General features: G+C 36.5%; 1 protein-coding gene across 2 annotated transcripts in view; it reads right to left on the bottom strand.

Moving 5' to 3' along the window:
- EDIL3 (EGF like repeats and discoidin domains 3) overlaps window positions 1–17,194 on the bottom strand; it is a gene marked incomplete at both ends in the record, with an annotated part of 384,944 nt that overhangs the window by 273,997 nt on the left and 93,753 nt on the right. The window lies entirely within an intron of this gene.

Below are 17,194 nucleotides of genomic sequence, written 5' to 3'. Positions count from 1 at the left end.
CCAATAGAATGCAGATTTGAAGCCAGCAGAGGTTTTCTAAAGCATTTCAACACTACTGCTTCCTCTCTTGGAACCCTGCTGTGGCCATAATTTCAACTTAGCTTGTTTTAGAGAGGTGGGAAAACATGGAAGTATATGAAAAAAAAACTGCTACAGAGAAATAAGTTGTACCATAACAAAGACCAAAAATATGTGGCCTTGGCTTTGGTGCTGGATGGCAGATGGGATCTGGAAAGGCACTGTAAGAATGGTCACAGGAGACTAGAAAAATGGCCACCCATGTTATGTGAAGAAAAGCAGCTGAAAATGTTCCTACCTGTGGAAACTTGGGTGACAGAAAATGTACATAATGAACTTTAACTAGATGAGTAATGAGATTTCCAGAAAGAATGTTAAAAAGGCATTTGGCTTTTAATAACCTCATGTGATAAGATACTACAAGAAAGAAAATTGCTAAAGAACTGATAAGTTTGATAGTAAAGAACTATAGAGAAACAAGTATTCATGATGGAAAATAAAACATTTTCTCAATAGCCTCTCAAATCAGTAAAAGATAAAATTGAACGCTTGTTAGAAAGACACAGTCTCAACAAAAATATCAAATCAAGAATGTGGTTATAGGACCATTTATTGTCCTCCATGTCTTTTAACATTGTCTTATAGTTTTCATAATATATCTTTTACTTTCTTTGTTTACTCCTAGGTATTTAATTCTTTTTTGATACAATAGTAATCAATCTTTTTTTTTTTAGCTTCTTTCTGTTCTAGTTCATTACTTGCATATAGGAAAACAACAGAATTTTATTTATTGAAGTTTTTTCAATGGGATCTTTATGGATTTCTATGTATATTATCATATTATTTGCATATAGTGTTAGTTTTAATTTTTCTTTCCCAATTTGGACTCCTTTTATAGATCTTTCTCTTATCTAGTTGTTCTAGCAAGAATTTCCAATATTATGTAGACCAGTAGTAATACAAGTGGAAATATAACTGTTGTCCCTGATCTGAGAGAAAAAAAAAAATCAATTTTCACCATTGAGTATGATGTTAACTGTGGATTTTTCATACATAGTCCACATTATGTTAAGATATGTCCCTGTATCCCCCTTTATTGAGTTTTTATCATTAATGGATACTGAATCTTTTCAAATGCCTACTCTGCATCTGTTGATATGATCACATGGTTTTTATCTCCCATTTTATCGATGTGGTGAATTACAGATGGTCAACAGACTTATCATCACTCAATATCAGGGAAAGGCAAATCAAAACAAAAATGATATACAAGCTCACATATCAAAAAAAAAATCAGAAACAACGAGAGTTGTTGAGGATATGGAGACAAAGGAATCCTCATACATCATTAGCAGGAATGCAGATTGGTCTAGCCCTATGGAAAATGGCATGGCGGTCTCTCAAAATATCAAAAATTAATGCACCATGAACCAACAATGCCAATCCTAGGTATCTACCCAGATAAAACAAAACAAGCAAACAAACAAAAATACCCCACTAATTTTTTGGCTATTGCAGTCTTATGTTCATTGCAACACTATTTACAATGAGCAAGGTATAGAAACAACCTAAGTAACAAATCAAAGGAATACCACTAAGCTATTAAAAACAAAAACGAAATCTTGCCATTTACAACAATGCAGATGGAACTGGAGACGATTATACTAATATAAATAGTCAGAAGTAGAAAGGTAAATTTCGGATAACTTCATTCATGTGGTATATAATGAAATAAAACAAAGAAACAGGCAAAACAAATAAAAAAAACCCTAGAAATCTGACTGGAGAATTGAAGTTACTAAAAGTCAGGAACAAGCTTAACAAGCAACCTAGCTGATTCTGGTGGAGGACTGTGGCTGCCTTAACAGTGGGTGTGGTGTGGAAACATATATCTGCAAAAGTGCCAACCTCTACCTCTGAGTTACATACAGTGCTGTAAACCGGTGTTAACCTCAATAAGAAAATAAATACCAAAATAAACCTTGAAAAAAACCAAAAATTATAAGATCATTCAAGATTTCTAAAAACATTTAGTGCTGTTAGGTGAAGCAGAAGAAAAGAAGATGCATGTACAACTTTGTAGGCAGAGGGGACAACATTTACAAAGGAAAAAGATCATGGCTCATTCCAGGACTTTCAAGCAGATCACCATTAACAAGAGCAGAGATTACAGAAAAATCAGGTCAGAATGACAGCGTAAGCATACAGGCCTTGTATGCTGTGCCAGATATTTTTTGAACTTTATCTTTGAGCATTGGAAGATCATAAAATTACTTTAAACAGGGAAGTATGTAACTATATTTATGTTCTGAAATGATGATTGTGGCAGCATTACATTAGATCAAATGGTGGATTCTAGTTTGAGGACAAAAGGACTAAGCATTAACCTTTTGAAGTAGTTCCAGAAAAAAAAAAAAAAAAAGATTAGGATTTTCTTAACCCTTCTATGAGAGAGTTATGGGCAGGGAAAGTAGTAGAGATACCATTTAAATCCAATCCAGTTAATAAATACCAGTTAATAAAACAGGAAACAAAAGTCCTCTCAAATCACTTCCAAACCCCCAGCCCCTCACTCCTGCTTTCAGAAATAAAGACATTATTACTGAGATTCTCTAGAAAGCATCAATCACCAGACTCTGTGCCTTGGGTGTGAGCAAAGCAGCACAGTTGTTTATAGTCAATTAACAACACTGTCATATACTAACTGCATACATTGCATGAATATATTAACACACACTTATTTAATGAGATGTCAGTCATAAATCTGTGTGTTTTCAATACTATAAAAAAAGAGACATTCTACATTCTTCAGGCTCTGTTGTTGCAGCAATGTCAGTAGATTAAGGCATGTTGTAGATGCTTATATTTATTTATACTGACAAAAGTAATATCTACAGGAGAAAAGCAAGGCATGAGCAATAACACACAGGTTCTCAAGCATAGAGCTTATACTGATCCCAAGTCAGGAACCTCTCATTCTGATTCCTCCCACTCCTCCACCCAGACTCCTGCATAGTTTATTAACTGACCTGAGTTTATAGTCCTTATATATCCAGGGACATATGAAACCCAAATTTCTGGTCCCTTCGATTAGCCCATCATTATAGGGAGTTTTTGATGTTCTAAGAAGTCTATATTGGTACCTGTTGTACCCTTTCTAGGGACATTATTTAAACTAATCAGCTATCAGATGTATGTGCCAGTCACCTGAGGCTTCTGTGATCTAAATGAGACAGGATGATGTGTCCACCTCTTACTCTATCTGAGATACCAGCTGTTGTTTAGCTGACCTGTTTATTTTCTTTCTTCTCCTTGCACTTTTTGTCCATTTTGCTTGTCTTATTTCTAATGTCATACACTTGTGAAAAATCATTTCTTATTTTATCTCCATTAATATTTACTCAGCATCTTTTTGAAAAGTAAAAATGAGGTAATAGATATGACAAAACTGTACAACGTAGAATTAAGATGATGATATTACTAAACTGATGTCGTGGCTGAAAGAAGAAATTTGGGTTAATTTCTAGAGTTCCTGCCTGTATGATTCAGTGTCGAAGTCACATAAGGTAATACAGTATGTTTTATTTTAAAGGAATTAATATGTTTGAGAAGTTTGTGGGGCACCCAAATTGAGAATGTCCCATAAAGCTAATGAATAAGCAGATATGGAATTAGAAGGGATTTGCTTCCATACAGATTATTAGGTCTAGATGTGAAGACTATGCTTCAGTGAGAACATTTAGAGAGAGTTGCAGAAGGATATTGAGAGGAGAGGGACAGAGAGGAAAGGAAAGAGAGGCGATCTTGGGCATACCAACAAATAAGTGAAAAAAAAGAAGGAAGATTCTTTAGAAGACAAAGAAAAAGGAAATTGTTGCCAGTTCTTTCCACTCTGGTTATCTCATTTATTCTGTGAGGGTTAGTATGTCAAAGACTACTTGAGATTTAAAAAAGCCCCCACATGTACCTATGTTAGATGAACAATATCAGCAGAAAACAACGTTTTCACTTTGGAAAAACACCTAGTATAAAGTTATACTTTATTTTTTAAAGATTGATTTATTTATGCATACAAGTACTGGGGTACAGGCCAGAGCTGCAGGGGAGTGAGAGAATTCATTGGAGACAGAGCGGGGAACAGAACAGGCAGACTGACTGAAATACACTGCTGAGGGGAGCAGCAGGAAAGACAAGAGAGGTCTGCAGCGCCATGTGGATAGGTCCCTGGCCGCCGGGGATGATACTCATGCTGCAGAGGCTGCAGACAGCTTCACAGTGCAGTGTTTAACCACTTGAGCCAAGAGGGAGGCCCTTAACGTTATACTTTAGATCTGTTTCCCCAAATCAAATTATTGATCACATCCCTGGGTCAGATAGATCTCCTTTAAGTAAATGCTACAACAAAGTTAAGAGTATAATAAGTTACTGACAAGTAATAATGCCTCTGAACGATGCGAAGAAAAGAAAGATGAGGAGGAAAAGATTTCATCTTGAGACATATAGAAGTGACCCTTGTAAAAAGAAAAGGTGGAGAAGGAAAAGGCTAGGTGCAGGATTGAGCAGGTGAGCCTCAGTCCCTAGAGCAAATTTGACAAAGACTAAAAGAACCTGCTGGGTTCCAGAACAAAGGTTACCTTTTAGAGGAATACCCCTAGGGCAGAAATGAACTGGCACTAAGACATCAATGGCCGGAAGTGGTCCAGAAAGAGGAGATTGAAGGCTTGTACTTCCACAGGTGCCACAATCTCCTTTCACTCTCAAAACTGCCCTGGCTGAATAAATTACATAATTATCTTGGTCAAAACCAGCATCATGTCTTAGCTTGCTATTTCCTTTACACACCCAACATCTCAGTGAGTGCTGCAAATGTGGGCTGATGCCTTCAGTAGAAACTTGCTAAATTTTAAGTCTAATTAAAACGCACTGTATGGACTCCCGATTCCCAGTCATTTCAATTAATCTAAGAAAGCATCAACTCAGGTAATAATCCTGATTAAAATACAACAGATTCCTGGATTTAAAATCAGAGTGTTTTGTCTGTTTATTTACTCGCTTCCCAGTGGATATGTTGGGAGAGCCTTTTAGAACTAAAATGGTAACCATTACAAGGAGGCAGGCTCAGTACAGGAAAATAGGACAACACACAATTTCCTGGTTTTTTTTTTCCATCATCAGCAGGCTCCTAAAATATACCCCTGCATATTGTAATCTGTGTGCAGAGTTATACCTTGATGCTTCTTGGCTGGCTAGCCTCACCTGCTTTAGATTAGGACAGATGTGTTTAATTTGAATCTAACTATGTTTTATGATTCCATCTGCAGTTTATGGCAGACTCAGGAAAATTAAGCTGATGCCGATTTGCCTTTTGGCAATAGAATGAAGCAATTATTTTTCCCAGGGGCAAGAAATCATTGCAAGCTAAATTTAACTTCCTGTTGCCTGCTCTTTCCCTCCACTCTCCAGGGTCCTGATTGGACTGGGATGATCTGTGTTCATTGTAGGCTTCATTCTTTTCACTGACCCACCACCTGTTGCCAGTCACCTCTTGTTCAAGGTGAGTTAGGGACTGTCTTATTTTACTTCACTATCAATTTGCAATCCATGATTTCTTAACCTAGACAATGAAGTATGTAGGTATAAATAAATATTGTCTATCACTGTAGAAGACAATGCCAAAAAATATTTCTAAAAACCTATGTCTGTCTCTTTGTGACTGTGGTTTTTATTTTTCTGAGCTTAGTATACATTTACACACCGCTAATGCAAGGTAAAGGAGAAAATTCTATGTTGTCACTATGCTGGGAATCAGGTGGACAGAAAAGCTCACTTTGCTCATGCATATTTAAACTCCTGGATGGTCAACACCTTCAGTTTTCTCTATATGTCAGTGCCGATCTACAGTTCACATGTCCCAGAATCCCTGATTCATGTATCAATATTCCAAGAACCATACTAGACAATTAGGATACAAATTCTATGGAGACACTTAAAAAATGAGAAATGTACAGATACATTTGCAAGACATTGCCCACTGCTATAGAAACTCCCATTCACTGAAGAGCGAATGGGAGGATAATTGGCTGATGAGAAAAGAAATAAATAGAACTGGTTATTTTAGATAAACAGTCAAGCGAAGCCTGTCTGAGGAGGAGCCACTTGAGCTGAAACCTGAAGGCTGAGCACCAGCCAGTCATGTGAAAAGCCTAAGAGCTTTCAGATGGTGAGAACAAACAGCAAGTGTACAGCCCTTGTGATAGGCAGGAGACTGACGAATTTATGGAACACAGTAACAAAATATCACTAAATGATTTTTGCCAGAAACACAATTTTAGTAAGAAACAATTTATAATTTTAAGCCCCACATTTGATCCCTGTCTTCAAAATTTTAATGAAACACATTTGTAATATGTATCAAATATCTGCTGAAAATAATTATTGTATTTGCATATGAATGTATTTATGTATTTATATATTGATGTCTTTTTAAATATTAATATATTTATACAATAGTAATGTAAATATATTAATGATTTATTTGCATAAACATATACCTCTGCATTTTCTCTGTTCCTTTGGTAACGCTAGAAGTCACCTAGAATGTCTGCACTGTTTGCCCTGCCCACTCCATTTCTGCCCTCCCCAAAAAAATTTGTACACAGATGCAAAATAAAAATAAAAAATGGTAATATATTATCAAGCATATTACTTCACTAACATATCATTTAATCCTTCATATCTTTGCAAACTAAGTTATTACAATATACATTCATATGTGGGAAAGCAAAACACAGATGTCACTGAAATTCATGTTTACAACCATGAAAATGCAGGTATATGCATTACATTCTCATCTTCAGTTTATTGTTCTCCCATTGAACTTGGCAGCTATGTTCCTATCATTTCATTAAAAACCTGAAAGAAAATGAAAGCTTTGTTTCTGATTGCACAAGTTAGAATTTTAACCAACCTATAAACAGAGTATTTGGCAAAATGAGCCAGTTCTATCACACGAGTTAGCAATAACTTGATTTAAGATGAGATAAAGTTCATGAGAATTTGCATGCTAAAAATGGCAAAACTCACAGAAAATGTTAGCACCCTTTGACTTATTGTCTGTGAAATTGTGCAAAACAAAATGTCACTTTTTGAATCAACAATAGACCTTTTTAATTTGTTCCTTTTTGAGAGTTTTTGTTGAATATTGAAATTTCATTTGTTGTATATTCTAATCATCTTGATGCACACATTTTGATCTTAGAATCACAAACCAGTTTATGAGTGTTGTCAGTTACATTTTAAAAAGTAGTGTAACAGGTCAGATGGAATTGTTAGTTCGGTATGTGCTATAAAATAAATTTCAGTTTATATTTAGGCCAACCTGCATTTAGGAAGACTAGAAAAAGACAAAAAAAATCAAAAATAGGTTTATCTTCATTGATTGATAGGATCTGCCATCTTACTGGAAAATCAGTGGATATACTTGTAATAAAAGACAATCCAATTCTACACCTTCACAACCACAAGGGTCCTAAAATGACTATCTCAAACATAGGAAATACACATCTAAGGAATGTACAAATAAACTTAACACTCACTGAGATCCATGCTAATAATGTATATATTTTTAAACAGGATATCTTTGAACTGCTAGCTAGTGATTTATCCCACTTTTTTTGGAGGCATTTCTCTTTTAAGATAATTTTTAAATGAACTAAAGCGAATGAGAAGAAAATCAACAATTGTTGAGTGTTGACTATTTGGATTTTACATCCATTAACACAGTTTCAATCAAGGCTAACTGCATAAAAAGACAAAAGTCTACATTTTGAAAGAAAATCATTTGCCATATTTTGTATTTTAAAACACTCTGGAGAGTTCCTTAAAAACAATACAATCCAGAGTTTATGGAATTGAAAAGAACATTAGAGCTGATCTAATGCAATGGTTCTCAAACTCTGCTCTATATTAGAACCACAAGGGAGCTTTATAAATTTCTGATGTCCAGTCCAATTAAATCAGAATCACTGGGGAGGAGGGACCCAACCCTCCACATTTTGTAAATCTTATCCAAAGATTTCAATTTGTGAAAGACAGGGGGAAAGAATAGGACTAAGTGAAGGAAAGAATGAAAAAGGATGAAAGGCAAAAAAGAAGTTTGTTCTTGTCTTTGAAAAGAATGCCATTTTGCTAGTTTTTGTCCTTGTTAGTATACTGAGTTATAAAATAAAAAAAATCATCTCAGGCTGCTAAAATTGGCAAAATGAAAACAACAGTACACAGTATTTATAAAATAGACTACTATTTAATATTAACATATGTAGAATACCTATAAATTAAATGACATTTTATAAGTTGACAGACAATTCAACAATATAGTAGAACTTTCAAGTACTTTTTGATATTTTTATATATGAATAAATCCTTCTAGTCATTCAGCTAATACTTAGCAAAGCCCATCTACATGCCATAAAAAATGATAATTGGTACATGTACTATTGAGCACATATTAGACAATTATCTGTTCTCAACAGTATAACAAAAGATACAAGTATTGGCAGGTAGTTGCCACTCCATGTTAAGTTTATAAGAAAGTATGTTTGGTGCCAAGGAAGCACGCGGGGTAGGCACCTAACTCAGAGCTGTGTGTTAGGAAGCCTTCTTCAAGTAAGTAATCTACAATTCCAGACCAGAGGGTTCATAGATATCAGGAAGGCAGTAATGTCAGACAAGAGAATCATTGCAGAGGGAAAACACCCACAACTGCAGGGAGCAGAGACAGATCATATGTATAAAAAGCAGGAAAAGACTTACTTTAGCTAGAGAGAAGAATATAAACAGAAATGTCAAGAGGCAAGACTGAAGAGCAGGCAGTGGCCAGGATCTGTCTTTAAGATACTCAATAAGGAGTTTAGGCAAATCTGAGCATGCAGGGCGATGATTTAAGGGTAAGAAGGAGAGTGATGTGATTTGAACTTCAGATAATTCACCTAGGCTACAGTGTGGAGAATAGATCACAAGGAGGCAGAATCTGAGAATAACCAACCAGTTAGAAATTATCAGCTTATTCTGGCACAAGGGAATGCTGAGTTAGGTAAGAATATATTGGAAATGGAGAGAACTGAACTCCAAAGAGATATATAGAGAGACAAAATGCCAATGTCTAATAGGATAGCTGAAAGTGGGGGAAAAAAAAAAAAACAGGATGAAACCACATGACAAAAATTCAACAAAAAGCCCTAACTTTCATTTTTATAGAATACATGGTTTAAGGATCAAGTTTGAGGATGGATGGTGATGAAGGGGAGGTGATAATCTCCATCTCAGAAAATGGATTATTGTCTATAGAAATCCACGTGAAGGCAGAGATTGGTTTTACGATATGAACCCGAGGAAAGAGATTAGGAGGAAGATAGAAAAATTAGTACAGAGTTTATTTTTTAAATCATGAGAATGAAAACAAATATTTTGTGAACAATGTTTAGAAAGGTGGTTTAGAACCATGTAGGTGTTCCTACATTACAAATGCCCTAACATTTAGTGTCACTTCAACACATTCTCCCTCATGTCAAAGATGAATACCTGGCATATAGTCAGAGTTACTCAAATAAAATGTTACCCAATAAAAATGGACTGGGAGGCAGGGGTTGAAAATATATCTACAATGACAGAAACATGATTTTCATTTTTTTTGTTGTTGTTCTGATGGGAAGCAGCTTAGTATATAGTACACAAAGAATAATCAGAAGGAAAGGGAATGTGAAATAAAATTATGTGACAGATGGGCCTCAGAGTATGTGTGGAAGGATTTACCTTTGGCATGAAGTCGGAGACCAATCTAAAAGGAAGTATGGGCCTAGATGACTGTATTTTTGTAGATACAATTTAAAAAATTAAGGAGTTGCCATCAACTGTGTTTTCTGTGTAAGGAGGACTATTGAGAATGTGAAGGAAACAGAAAAAAGATGGAGGAAAAAAGATGGAGGAAAAGCTCTGAGAACTCAGTTGTGTTTTGAGGTAAGAAATGATAGTGAAAGAGGGCTACAAAGAGGCTACAGTGGGGTTATTCCCATCCAAAGGTAAGTGGCTAATGTAGAGGACAGGTCACTATCTGTGGGTTCTTCACCCAAGTTTAAAATTGAAAGAACACTTGGGCTATTGGAACATCAATAATGGGGCTTATTTAACAAATGGGGAAAACAAAGAGCTCACAAGGACACCCAGATGTCCACAGCGTACATAGTCCCCAAAAAAAAGGCCACTCATCCAAGATGGCACCATCCTGCCAACGAGGGCCTAGAGTTCTTGGTACACTAGTAAGCCAAGATTCAACTCACCACAGCTAGAGGTGCTCACAGGTGGGCCCACTGAGATGACTCCATGTCTGAAGATTGAATGGATAGCACCAGACACTGGACCACATAGCAATGGAGGCAGCAGCATCAGGAGACAGTGCAGACAACCAGATACACTGTTTTAACAGCTCCCAGACATAGAGTGCTGGATAGCACTGGCCAGTGGTGCAGGTCCCCAGGCAACAGTGTAATATACACCAGCATTACAGTTCTCTGGGAGTCGTTGGCCCACACCAACACAAACAGCTCTTTGAGACACCAGGCCTGGAGCCTTTGGTGCTCCTTTCAGGTGGTTTCAGAAGCAGGCCAGAGGCAGGCACAGCTGGCTCAGTCTGTGCTAAGCTTTTTGACTTCTCTACAAAGCTTCTCAGCTTCTCTTCTCTCTTCAGAGATAGGCTTTCTTCTGAAGTTAGGAACAGAGTCTTACTATGAGAATCTGAGAGTCCAAGTCTTTCTCTTTTGAGGCCAGGGACCGAGAGTCAAAGTCACCTACTGGTGCCTGCCTTGCCTTATATCCTCTCTTAGGGTTCCCCCACCTACAAATCTGATTGGACTGGTACCAATCTTATTGCTGATTGGACCATAGCACCCATCAACTCACAGCTTGCACCTGATTGATTCATTCTAGATTAGCACCAAATCCACAGGCCTTGCTACTGCCTACAGCTGGAAGAAGCCACAGCACTAGAGCTGGCCCAGTGGGGCCTGCTGCTCCTCCCTGTAGCCCTGAACCAGGGGTTCAAGACCTGGGCTAGTGTGGCAGGACCCCGGATGGCCTGCAGCCTGAGCTCCAGGGGAACCAATGGCGGTAGGTGGTAAAAAGCCCACCACCTGCTGCTACTTGCACTTTCTACAAACAATGCTCCGGGGCCTGGCAGGAGCCCTGAGGTGGGGGGTCTCTGGTTTTATAGCAGTAACATGTACCCAACCATGTATATGGTCAGAAGTGAATAGCAGGTTTATGTGCAGGAAGTAGACAGCTGAACCAAAGACCGCTGTTTTACCAGAAAGGTGCAGTGAGGGGCAACAGAGCAAAGGGGTGACATCTAATTGCTTCCAATAATTGAAAAACTGTGTGAGACAGCTTAGTGAATTTTATATTCTAATATTATATATTTTTATAATTATTCAAAAATATAAACCTCAAATTGATATTTCAGAGAATATTGCAGTTCCTCAGTTGACAGAAAAGGACACACTAAAAGATAGAATTTGGCTGCTGTATATAAATAATGCAGTGCCTCATCATGGTAGCACTTAGTCCATCAATCCTTGTCAAGAACACAAACTCACAGTGACTTTATGAAAACAATTGGATGACACACGGAAGATGCAATTCAGTGTTATGTCCAACTGTGAAAGTTTCACCTTGCCTTCTTATTTAGATCTCAGATTGTGAATTCTGTCCTTTCTAAAGGTAAGGTTGCTCAGTCACAATATAAAAATAACCTCCAATGTGGAATATAAATAAAGGAATAAAACAATATAAATATAACAGACAGACAAAACTAGTAACAAAACAATGCTAGAAATCTGAATACAAACCTGAATCTGAATCTGAATACAAACCTGAGGCTACCAGGAGGGGAGGATGGGGGTAAAGAGCAAAGGGTGGAGGGGGCCCAAAGGTCTGGGGTAATGGACTATGGGTGTCTTGGTGGTGGGTGTGACATACATTTAAAGGGGTGTGAACCTGTACCCTGATTCACTTGCATTGCAGTAAGTCAATATTATCTCAATAAATAATGAACCAATTTATAAATACATACATACGACTTATATACATAATAAAAATAACCTCCAAGAAAACAAGTTGAAAATAAGTCTGCTAACTTGATCATTTATTAAATTAGTGACTGAAGGAAGAACAGTATTATAGACACGCCTTCATTAAGGAGAGATCATTTTCCCCGCTCCCACTTACATGAAGCTACATAGGATTACAAGTCCCAGCATGCTCTAAGCCACATTTTCTGAATAGGGTACTGGAAAGGACTGCTGTGATGCTTAAAGAGAAACACATGTGAACAGGTGATTTGGAAGAAACACATAGGAAGAGGCACATGGAGGGGAGACAGAGATACTTAAGAGAGACACACAGGTGAGAGACATATACTCAAGCAGCTCCTGCTCCTTGGCAGAGCAATGGCAGCCATGTTTTCTTGACATAATATTGCATTTTGTGGTATGCTTTGAATTTTGAATTTCTCTTTTTTTTAAGATAGATTTATTTATTTATTTGTTTGTTTGTTTATTTATTTATATGAGAACCGAGGTACAGGCCAGATTTGTGGGAGGGTGAGAGGATTCACCAGAGACAGAGTGGGGAAAAGAACAGGCAGACTGACAAAATATACTGCTGAGAGGAGCAGCGGGAGCAACAGGAGAGGTCTGTTTCGCCATGTGGGACCCTTGCAGGCCGGCCAGGATTGAACCGGTGCTGCAGAGGCTGTGGACAGCTTCACAGCGCTGTTCTCAACTGCCTCTACCACCAGGGGAGGCCCATGAATTTCTCCTTGTCTCAGCTCTCTGGTACCTGGCTTTAAACCTTTTCTTGTGGTTCCCCGTCAGAACACACCTTAAAATTATTCAAGCTTTCAAGCCTCAGTGGCCCCAATTTGGACTGGGCCTGTTTATCTGGGATCATGACCATGAGGGAATGGGTTAATTGGGGAGCCTTACTGGGAAAATGTTCCTGGAAATCCTTTCCTCACCATCTCTGCTCACCCTAATTCTATTAAAAATTTTTCACACTAGAAGTGTACTTCTTTTGGGGGCCTCCCTGGTGGCACAAGGGGCACTCAGCACTATGAAGCAACCCGCAGCCACTGCAACACAAGTTCGATCCCTGGCCAGGGAGGCGACACACATGGCACAGGAAACCTCTCCTGTCTTGCCCTCTGCTCCCCTCAGCAGTGTTTTCAGTCAATCTGCCTGTTCTGCTCCCCCCTCTGTTGCTGGTGAATCCTTTCATCTCCCACACTCTGGCCTGTACCCCAGTTCTTGTAAGCATTCATAAATAAATCTTTAAAAAAATAAAAAAAAAAAATAATAGTATACTTCTTTTGGAAGTGAGGATGGTCAAATCCCTTTCAGAGCTTGCACCACTTAACAACAGGACATTTGTTAATCACCAGATAGCCTGGCATTTCCTGTATAAACCATGTGTCACTCAGAAAATATTTGCAAAATCTATTTTTTAATTTATCATAGCTTAAGATATTAATAGACTGATGGTTTCAGATTACAGATTATAAAAGCTGAAGGGATATTTTTGATTGATGTAAGTGCAGCCCCAGGTATTTATTTTCAGGATTTTTTAAAGCAGTCAATTATTTCATTACATAATATATTTATAAACTGGGCCACTGAACCTGACTGTATATGTTCATCCACTTGTAAAGTGAATAGAAAAAAAATACAAAAATTAAAACTTCTTCCAACTAAAAATAACCAGTAGATATCTATCTAATTTATGTAATAACCAAAGAAACCTATCTGAAATATGGAAGTCAATTTTTCAAATTTAAATTTCAAAATCTTGGTTAAATTTTGTAAAAAGTGAATAACTTCACATTCATCGTTAGCATCAATATTTTCATATGAAAAGCAACACTTAATACAAGAGCTACTTAATACAATAGCTACTGAGCACTATTTCCAGGTCATTGCAAACATTTCAGAATTTATATCTTTTACCCACAACCAAAACACTTTTAGAGAGCAGACAGGCCACTCTGAAGACATGCTTTCTGATAAACATGAAAACAAAGGAGCTCTTTCTTTCAGCAAACATGGAATCTGTTGTCCAAATTTAAAGGCTAAATGACTGATGTATTTTTTCTAATGCAAAGGAGTTCCTGACAAGGGAAGACAGTTGAACAATTAACTCAGTGGAAGTCAGAAATTATGGGTGTTACTGCCATCTTGGTTTTCAACAGGTATCAGGTTATTGCTCTTAGCACTCCAATTTGCATCTTTATAGGGAACAATTTGATTGTAAGGAGGGAAGCAAAGTGCCCTTTCTCTAGGAGTTCCAAAGGCCTTAATGGAACTCCATTTAGATTATTAGAGCTTTTTACACTGAACAGACCAGAGAAATACTTAGGAAGTGGGACTATGTTACCCTTCTGGCCCACCAAATGGAATTGTAACTTGCTAAAAGGAAGCCATTAAGCACTGAAATGGACAACTCTTTGAGAACTTGAACTCATTAAAAAACTCATTGCCTCTATTCTATCAATAGTTTCAATTCTGCATTGGGTCCCATACTGTGAAGGCTTCCCTGGTATTCAATCTCTATATTCCTCTTGTCCTCATTTTTCTGAGCATTTGATATCCAGCAGCTCTTCCCAATCCCTTAACTAGCCCTAATCTGAAAAGGAAGGGCTGTATGCTTCCAAGCCCAGCAATCAGAATCCAGCTTCAGTCTATCTCTGCTCTTAGTGGACTTGGACCTTGTCTTTTTCTTTCCTCATTGGCTGAATTATGACCCATGCAATTTTGTAAGTAACTCTAAAATAAGGGTGGTATGAGTATGATTTTAGAATAATCTGGGATAGAAAGTTTCAAGCTATATAAACTTTTGAGAAATCCCCTGTCCTATGTCTCATATAGCTCCATTTTGACATAACTGGCTTAGTGACAAAGCCATCCTTAGGCCTGAAATCTTGTGAATTGTTCCTGAAGAAAATCTTCTAATACAAATTACCTCCTTGTTCAAACTTCCCAATTTCATATACTCTTATATTTTTCTATTCTATTACTTAGTCAATATATTAAAACATTTCATTATTTTCATTATTAGTTATAGTAGTTAATATTATTTTTTTAACTATGTGTCAAACAGAGTAAATGCTATTTTTTATCTCATTTATGCCTCATAATATCCCTATGATAGACATTGCTGTAAAAGCTTCAGTTGATATATATAAAAAGGTTTGAGAATTTACCCAATGGCAAAGAATAATAACAAAGTCAAAGTAAGAATCACAGATAAGCATCATGGCTCCAGAAATGAGAAATTATCAATGTTGGGGTGGCTTCTCAGACCCTTATTCTTCTTCAGATCTCTCTTTACCTCTTCAAATTCTTCATCTTCAAGTTCTTTTGATTTTTTTAACTGGTGGTCAGTTATTAAGTTTTATTGTGTCATCTACCTTCTCAGTTTTAGGGGAAAATTCAGCCTCTTGGACTAATCCTCCCATCCTTTATATAAAGGTACGATCTTCCTTGTGATTAAAGGGGCACAATTTTGGGTTCCAAACTGCAGTTAATATGGTTATGTCTCTTAATATGAACTGTCTCCTCCTATGGTAGGTATGCTTTCTACTTCTGAAAAGCAATGTCTGCCATTTGATATCATGTCAGATACTGGAATCGTGTCGCATATGTAACAAAAATGTATTATGTGGACATATTGACTAGTATTTTATATATTTATTCTCTTTTATATAAATTATTATTTGGTTAAGTCACTGGGGCATGAATATTATAAAGGAAATTTACCTATTATTCCCACTCTTACCTGGAAAACTATATAAATGACTATAGCATATTAATCACTGTGTGAGTCTAAGAAAGCAACTACTAGAATAAGATCTATTCTAATTATCTATGTCGGAAAATAATCTCATATATATATTTGAATGAATTTATCCATATGATCCATGTCAAAAGAAATAAAATGATGATAATCACATAAAAATAATGAAACACCTGCAATGTAAGTGTAGCTGTTGAAAGCTTCAGGTAACAGTAATAATTCGACTAAATAGTTCATTATCCTGATTATCACATGGCAACTGTACTCGATGAATTATTAAAATAAAGCTGTTAGTAGGAATAATAAACAACATCTGACTAAGTGGCTTATGGCTTTTTTTTTTTTTTTCAGTTGTGAAAGATACTTTAACCAACAATGTCAGGTAAGAACTTTTACTATGAAAACAAAAATCCTCTCAGAATCCATGTCATGTTTACAAAAATAATGTTACAGGCAATTTACATAAGTGTAAAATGGTTCACCTTGAAACTTACACATAGTCCATATACATTTTAAATGACATGATGAGCATTTTAGGCATTAATTTCAGTAATATTCTAATAATGTAGTCTGTATACACAAAAAGCTACTCTGTACTTTCTTTGGCCCTTTATGTTTAAAAGAGTACTAATGATAACATCTGAGTTTTATTGTGTGTGCGCATGATGTAAGCACTTTTATTGCTAGAAAAAATCAAAACAGTTGCCTATATTCACAGCATTGAATCCTAGCAGCATAATTGAGAACCTAATCATCTCTTTATACTATTTCATTTCAAAATTCAACACTTTTTCTAACTCTAAAAACAGTTTATGTGTTCAGAAAATTGAGAGTCACAAACAAAATAATGAAAGTGATCTTAACACAAAAATCAACTTAAATTGATAAAAAGATTTGAAAGTGAAATATCAAGCCATAAAACAACAAGTATCAAGCAGAGGGAATACGCTCCTTGACATCAGTGTTGACAATGATATTTCTTTTATTACATAACAAAAACAAGAAAAGAAGATATAAACAAAAGTGAAGACATCAAATTAAATAACTTCTGCACAGGAAAAGAAACCATCAACAACATGAAAAGACAACAAATTGAATAGGAAAAAGAGTGTGCAAATCATACATAGGGTGAGGGGTTAATATCCAAAATATATAAAGAACTCAATAGCAAACAAGCAATCCATTTTCAAAATATAGAGGAATTTACTCCAAAGACATAGAGATGGCCAACAGTTATCTAATGTTGCTCAATGTCACTAATCATCAAAAAAAATACCAA

This window comes from Talpa europaea, assembly GCF_964194135.1.
Source record: "Talpa europaea genome assembly, chromosome: 5".
Lineage (NCBI taxonomy): Eukaryota > Metazoa > Chordata > Mammalia > Eulipotyphla > Talpidae > Talpa > Talpa europaea.
The sequence above is the reverse complement of the archived record's forward strand: the minus strand, read 5'-3'. Positions and strand labels throughout refer to the sequence as shown.